General features: G+C 40.8%; 1 non-coding gene across 1 annotated transcript; it reads right to left on the bottom strand.

Moving 5' to 3' along the window:
- Nucleotides 1-3,629: 3,629 nt before the first annotated feature.
- Nucleotides 3,630-3,711, bottom strand: TRNAS-CGA. The gene has a single exon. It is a non-coding gene; the product is annotated as a tRNA-Ser (tRNA).
- Between the last annotated feature and the right edge of the window lie 1,822 nt (nucleotides 3,712-5,533).

Raw genomic sequence — 5,533 nt, 5'->3', positions numbered from 1 at the left:
AATTCAATTGATTAACACAATTAGTTAATTGATATTAAGTATGTATAAATAGTTGGTGTTAGTTTCTATGTATGTGGTTTGACAAAGCTTTTAGCGAAAGCGCTTACCAAACAAACTCATTTTATCACGTTTATTCTTGGACTGAATAGTCGTTGCTTTATGGACTTATACATCAGCATCAAGCTACTAGTTTAAAATTGGCGTTTTGGCGCCAATTAGGATATTTCCCTTCCACTTTGAAAAATATTTTCAAGTTATTGCATCTACCGGAGTGAAATTTCAACAGGAGACATTGTTATTTACTTAATATATATATATATATATATATATATATATATATATATATATACATATATATATACATATGTAATACAAAGAGGGAGAGGTATATATCTGTTTAGTTTTTTATATATATATATATATATATATATACACACACATACACACACACACACACACACACACACACACACACACACATACATCTACATGTATAGATACATGTCCTGTAATGCTGAATGATATTGCTGGATGCTATGTTTGTGGAAACATCAGGGTTATGTAGATCTGTGGTGGCTTAGTGGTAAATAGCATTGGCTATGGTGTGCAGGCTCCTGGGTTTGAGCTTTGCAGAGGCTGTTTATTTTGTTGCTGGCCAGAATGAGGCCCGTTGGATACAGTGATTGAAGAACTTTTACGCAGTTGTCAGCGAGTTTGCATGACGGTAAGCACTGCTAACTTCCGGTGACATCCGCTTACACATGGTTAGCCTCAGTATTGCTTATTCTGTGTAAGCACTGCTTACAGTCATGCAAACAGACCTACACTTGCTTACTAGTGCTTATTTATCCTTACTACTGCTATATTTTAGACAGTAAATGTCTAATGGTTCTTGGGGAGGTGGGGTGAATTTGGCAAATGTATGGGGTTATCATTCATTACACAGCTTACTACTCCAATTCACAAATATATGTTATTTATTAGGGTTCATAGGTTCATAGGTTCATAGGTTGGTACTAGGCTATCAGCCCTAGGGCCTATACAAGCCTAGCCATAACAATTCCCTGGCTATTTCTTCCCACATTATTTACTTCCCTGGACCCCTGTCTAGCAGGGCGACTGATGTGATCCCTGGGGTGAATTTCCTTTCTCCCATCCAATCGTCAAGGTTCCTCTTGAAGAGGTCCAAAGAGGCACTCTGCTTGACATGTATGGGCAATCTATTCCAGAGTCTGGGGAGTCTCTGGGTCAGGAACCTATCCCTCCAGCATGTTTTGTATATTGTGATGACAAGGTTTAGATCCCTGGAGCGTGTAGCTCTGAGGGATTGGGATTTCTTTAAGTGTAGCATGTCCAACAGCTCTAGGTTTGACATGGCCTTGTATGTTAAGCAGAGATCGCCTCTGAGTAGACGATATGCAACAGAGTATAGCTGGAGTTTTTTAAGGCGGTCAGCGTAGGGCATCTGCTTTAGGCCTGTGATTCTTTTAGTGATGTATTTCTGAGGCCTTTCCAGTTGTTGCAGATGTCTTGAGAGGTACATACCAAATGGGGCGTTGTATTCTATAATGGGTCTAATGAGGGATGAGTACAGTGGGAGAATGACCTCCTTTTTTCTGGATGAAAAGCCCTTTGTGATGAGGTGTGCCACATAGAAGGATTTCCTGACTGTTGTGGTGATGTGGATATCGAAGGTGAGACCACTGTCCACCTGTGTCCCTAAGTCTCTTATCACACTTTCTGTGTTTAGTGTACTGCCACCTATATGGTAATTCATGGATACATGTTTTTTCCCAAAGGGGATAACAATACTTGAGCCCATGGCTCTGCCACCAAGCATCTGTTTCTGTAAGGCCCTTTTATAGAGTATCCACATCATTTGGGGATTCAATAATGGCTCCCAGTTTGCAGTCATCTGCAAACTTTGTTAGCCAGAGTCCCTTAGTGTTGACCTGTACTTCAGAGAAGTAGATGCCAAACAAGAGCGGCCCCAGGACTGAACCCTGAGGTACTCCACTTGTCACTTGTCTGGAGCTGGATTTGGAGTCGGCTACTTTTACAGTGTGGGTTCTATCAGTAAGCCATTTAGCAACCCATTGGGCGACATAGGGATTAATGCCCAACTTAGTAAGTTTATCTATGATTCCAGAGTGGGGGATGGTGTCAAAGGCCTTGGCAAGGTCTAGATAGGCTGTGTGGACCACCTTACCCTTGTCCATGGCTCTGGAGACTGATTCAAAGAAGTCAATCAGGTTCAGGACACAAGATCGCCCCTTCACAAACCCAAACTGGGTAAGGTCCAGTGTTTGAAGGTTGCCAATGTCTTTGTTTATAAGTTCCATGATAATACGCTCCATGGCCTTGCAGATAAGGCTTGTCAGACTGATGGGACAGTAGTTTCCGGGATCCAAGGTGGATCCCCCCTTGTGGATTGGGATAACTGTAGCTCTACGCCACTCAGTGGGCACGAAACCTGAGGTGAGGCTATGATTAAACATGACACTTAGGTGAGGTGCCAGTTCATATTGTAGTTCATGTAGTACACAGCCCGGGATGTCATCTGGTCCCATGGATGCTGTATTCTTGGCTTTAGAGAGTGCGTTTTGTACCTGTGTGGCCATTATTACTGGAATTTGGCAATCTTCCGGTATTGAGATGGGCCATTTAGGGGGTGAGAGGGGGGTGAAGTTGGCACTGAATCGATCTGCCAGGATATTGGCAATATCCTTCGGATCAGGGTATACAACTAAATATATTGATCATAACAGTGATATGAAATGGAAATGGAATGTACTGCAGTGGGACCCAAACCGGGATTGACTGCTCGTGAGGCGAACGCTCTGCCCACTACAGTATTGCTGTACTGCTTCATTTGCATATATCTTGCTTTTTATCCTCTTTTTGTTATTTAAGCTACATTAACCATAGCTAAGCGATGGGCAAACCCATGCACCTATGGTTAAACTTCGTCCGTTTCATTAACAATACATATCTTTTTTATTTTTTTTATTCAATATTGCTCTTATACATAGGTTCATAGGTTCATACTAGGCTATCTGCCCGAGGGCATTTACAAGCCTAGCCCATAGTTTTGTGGCTTACGCCACCCCTTTAGTATGGGGAACTATACCCATTATTTTGCTGTGCCTCTGTCGAGCAGTGACACTGAGGTAATCCCTGGGGTATATCTGCGATCTCCCATCCATTGGTCAAGATTTCTCTTGAACAAGGCCAGCGAGGTGCTCTGCCTCACATATACTGGGATTTTATTCCACAGCATAGGGAGTCTTTGGGTGATGAATCTATCCCTCCAGCACGTCCTATTAATAGCCATGTCGAGGTTTAAGTCTCCCGCCCTTGTGGCTCTGACGGATCTAGATTTTTTGAGGTGAAGCATATTCATCAAATCTGGGTTTGACATGGCCTTGTATGTTAGGCAAAGGTCACCTCTGAGCAAGCGGTAAGCGACTGAATAGAGCTGGAGTTCTTTAAGCCAAGATCAAATTGAAAAGTAGAAATGACTGATTCCTGGAAGGCACTAGATCAGATACACTGGCTGCAACAATACAAGGTGTCCGCTTTAAAGACATATTTCTCAGAGTGCAGGAAAGATTTTAAAACAGCACCAGCGTAATCGACAGGATTCGAACCTGTGCGGGGAAACCCCAATGGATTTCGAGTCCATCGCCTTAACCACTCGGCCACGATTACATCACACATGTGGGGGGATGTTACTGGGGGTATGCATACATCTATGGGCAGTCTCGCTCATTGTTTACTAACTTTCTGCAGTCCTTCACTGCAATGGCATGTATATTCTGAGAGCACTGCTCTCAGACACACCCTCTGCACTTGTACATGCTCCCTGTAAGCCTAGGATCACAGTGCTCCTTCATTACTATGCATGGCGTGCTGCCGTCCTGCTCCTAAATGGGTGCTTCCATGCAGGACTATGCTAGTCCTGCAAGGAAGATTAGTGAATCTGGGGCATTGTCTTGAAAATAAGGCTGTTACACTTGTAAACAGTAATAATAATAAAAAATGCGAGCCACCAAGGCAGTATTTGCGCGAAACACAAGTTTATTTAACATTAAACACTGTCAAAGTAAAACCAACTAAGCGCTTTCGCCAATAAACATGAATTGGCTTCATCAGAGTCACTCAGTTATGATGTAACTTCCTTTATATACTCTAATTACTTAAGCAATTATTTATGATTTTGCTTGCATCAATGAAATTACCCTGACTAAACTTAAAGGTATACTTCCCCTGAATATGTCATATACAGAATAGCATGCTGTAAATAACAATAATCAGTATATTTAAGATAAAAAATATTAGTGTTAGTACTAATAATGACCATAATTAAAAATAAACTTAAAAATGCAAAACATAGTTGATCTGTAAGTTGCATTCAGATAAGTGTTTTCATAGTACACTTAAAATTAAACCTCTGCTGCCCTTTGCTTCAAAAAGAGAGCTATTGAACAATAATCATTTAAACCTGGCTTGCAACAAGCATTTAATCTCAGTTGCCATTTAGTTTCTCTGGCTACTAATTTTAATTTATCATCCCCACCCCTAGAGTCACTCTGCACTCTGTCAATGACAAAGAATAAAAATCTCATGTAATTGGGACATTCTAGAGTGTGAACATATAAAGCATTGTTCATTTTTTTATTTTTAATGTCTCTAAGGTGCTCAGTAATGCGATCCTGTAGCCTTCTTTTGGTCTTGCGTACGTAGAAACCAGGGCATGATAAGCATCTAGCTAAATAAACCACCATAGTGGTATTGCAGTTGCACCTGCGCAGGCATCCTATAGTACATTCAAAACTTCCTATAAAGACATCTGTACCATCATTTATATTTTTACAGATCTTGTAAGCACCACATTTGTACATCAATGACCTGTGCTTGCCTTGTTTTCTGTTGACACTTTCAAGAATATTTTTTATATTACACCCTCTGCTGTACACAACCTTAGGTTTATGCTCCAACATTTCCTTCATTTCATTGTCAAAGTGAGTTTCCCATATGTTATTAATACTTGATACCAAGTCTCATGTTCCTGTAGTGTATTGTAATACCAAAACATTGGTGTTCTAGCTTGGTCATGTTGATTCTTTTAGTATTTATGCCTGCTTTTAAAATAGGCTTAAATGTAATATTTCTTTTAAGCATAACTTCTCTCTTCACTTTCAGCAGATGACTTTTAGGCCATCAACATTGCAGTCTCCAACATACCAGTTTTATACTTGTTAGGCCCTGTGTACTTATCTTGTCTATGCTTAAATGTGCCTAATGTGCTACAATCTCACACAAATGGGAAGTTTGTTCCATATTCTTGGTATGAACTGCACCACAAAGCTGTCTCTGTTAACTGTTCTGCTACTCACTATAACATATTATACCATGACCCCCCATTAATATTCCAAAACGTGCACGCTGATTGGTCAGCGTGCATGTTGTAAATCGGAGTTATAGTAATGGAAAAAGGTCCGGTCTCCAGGACTTTTTCCATTAGTATAAC

This window comes from Protopterus annectens, chromosome 2.part1 (assembly GCF_019279795.1).
Source record: "Protopterus annectens isolate FY-2018-M chromosome 2.part1, PAN1.0, whole genome shotgun sequence".
Classification (NCBI taxonomy): Eukaryota; Metazoa; Chordata; order Ceratodontiformes; family Protopteridae; genus Protopterus; species Protopterus annectens.
Note: the sequence above shows the minus strand (reverse complement) of the source record. Positions and strands in the feature narration are given on the sequence as shown.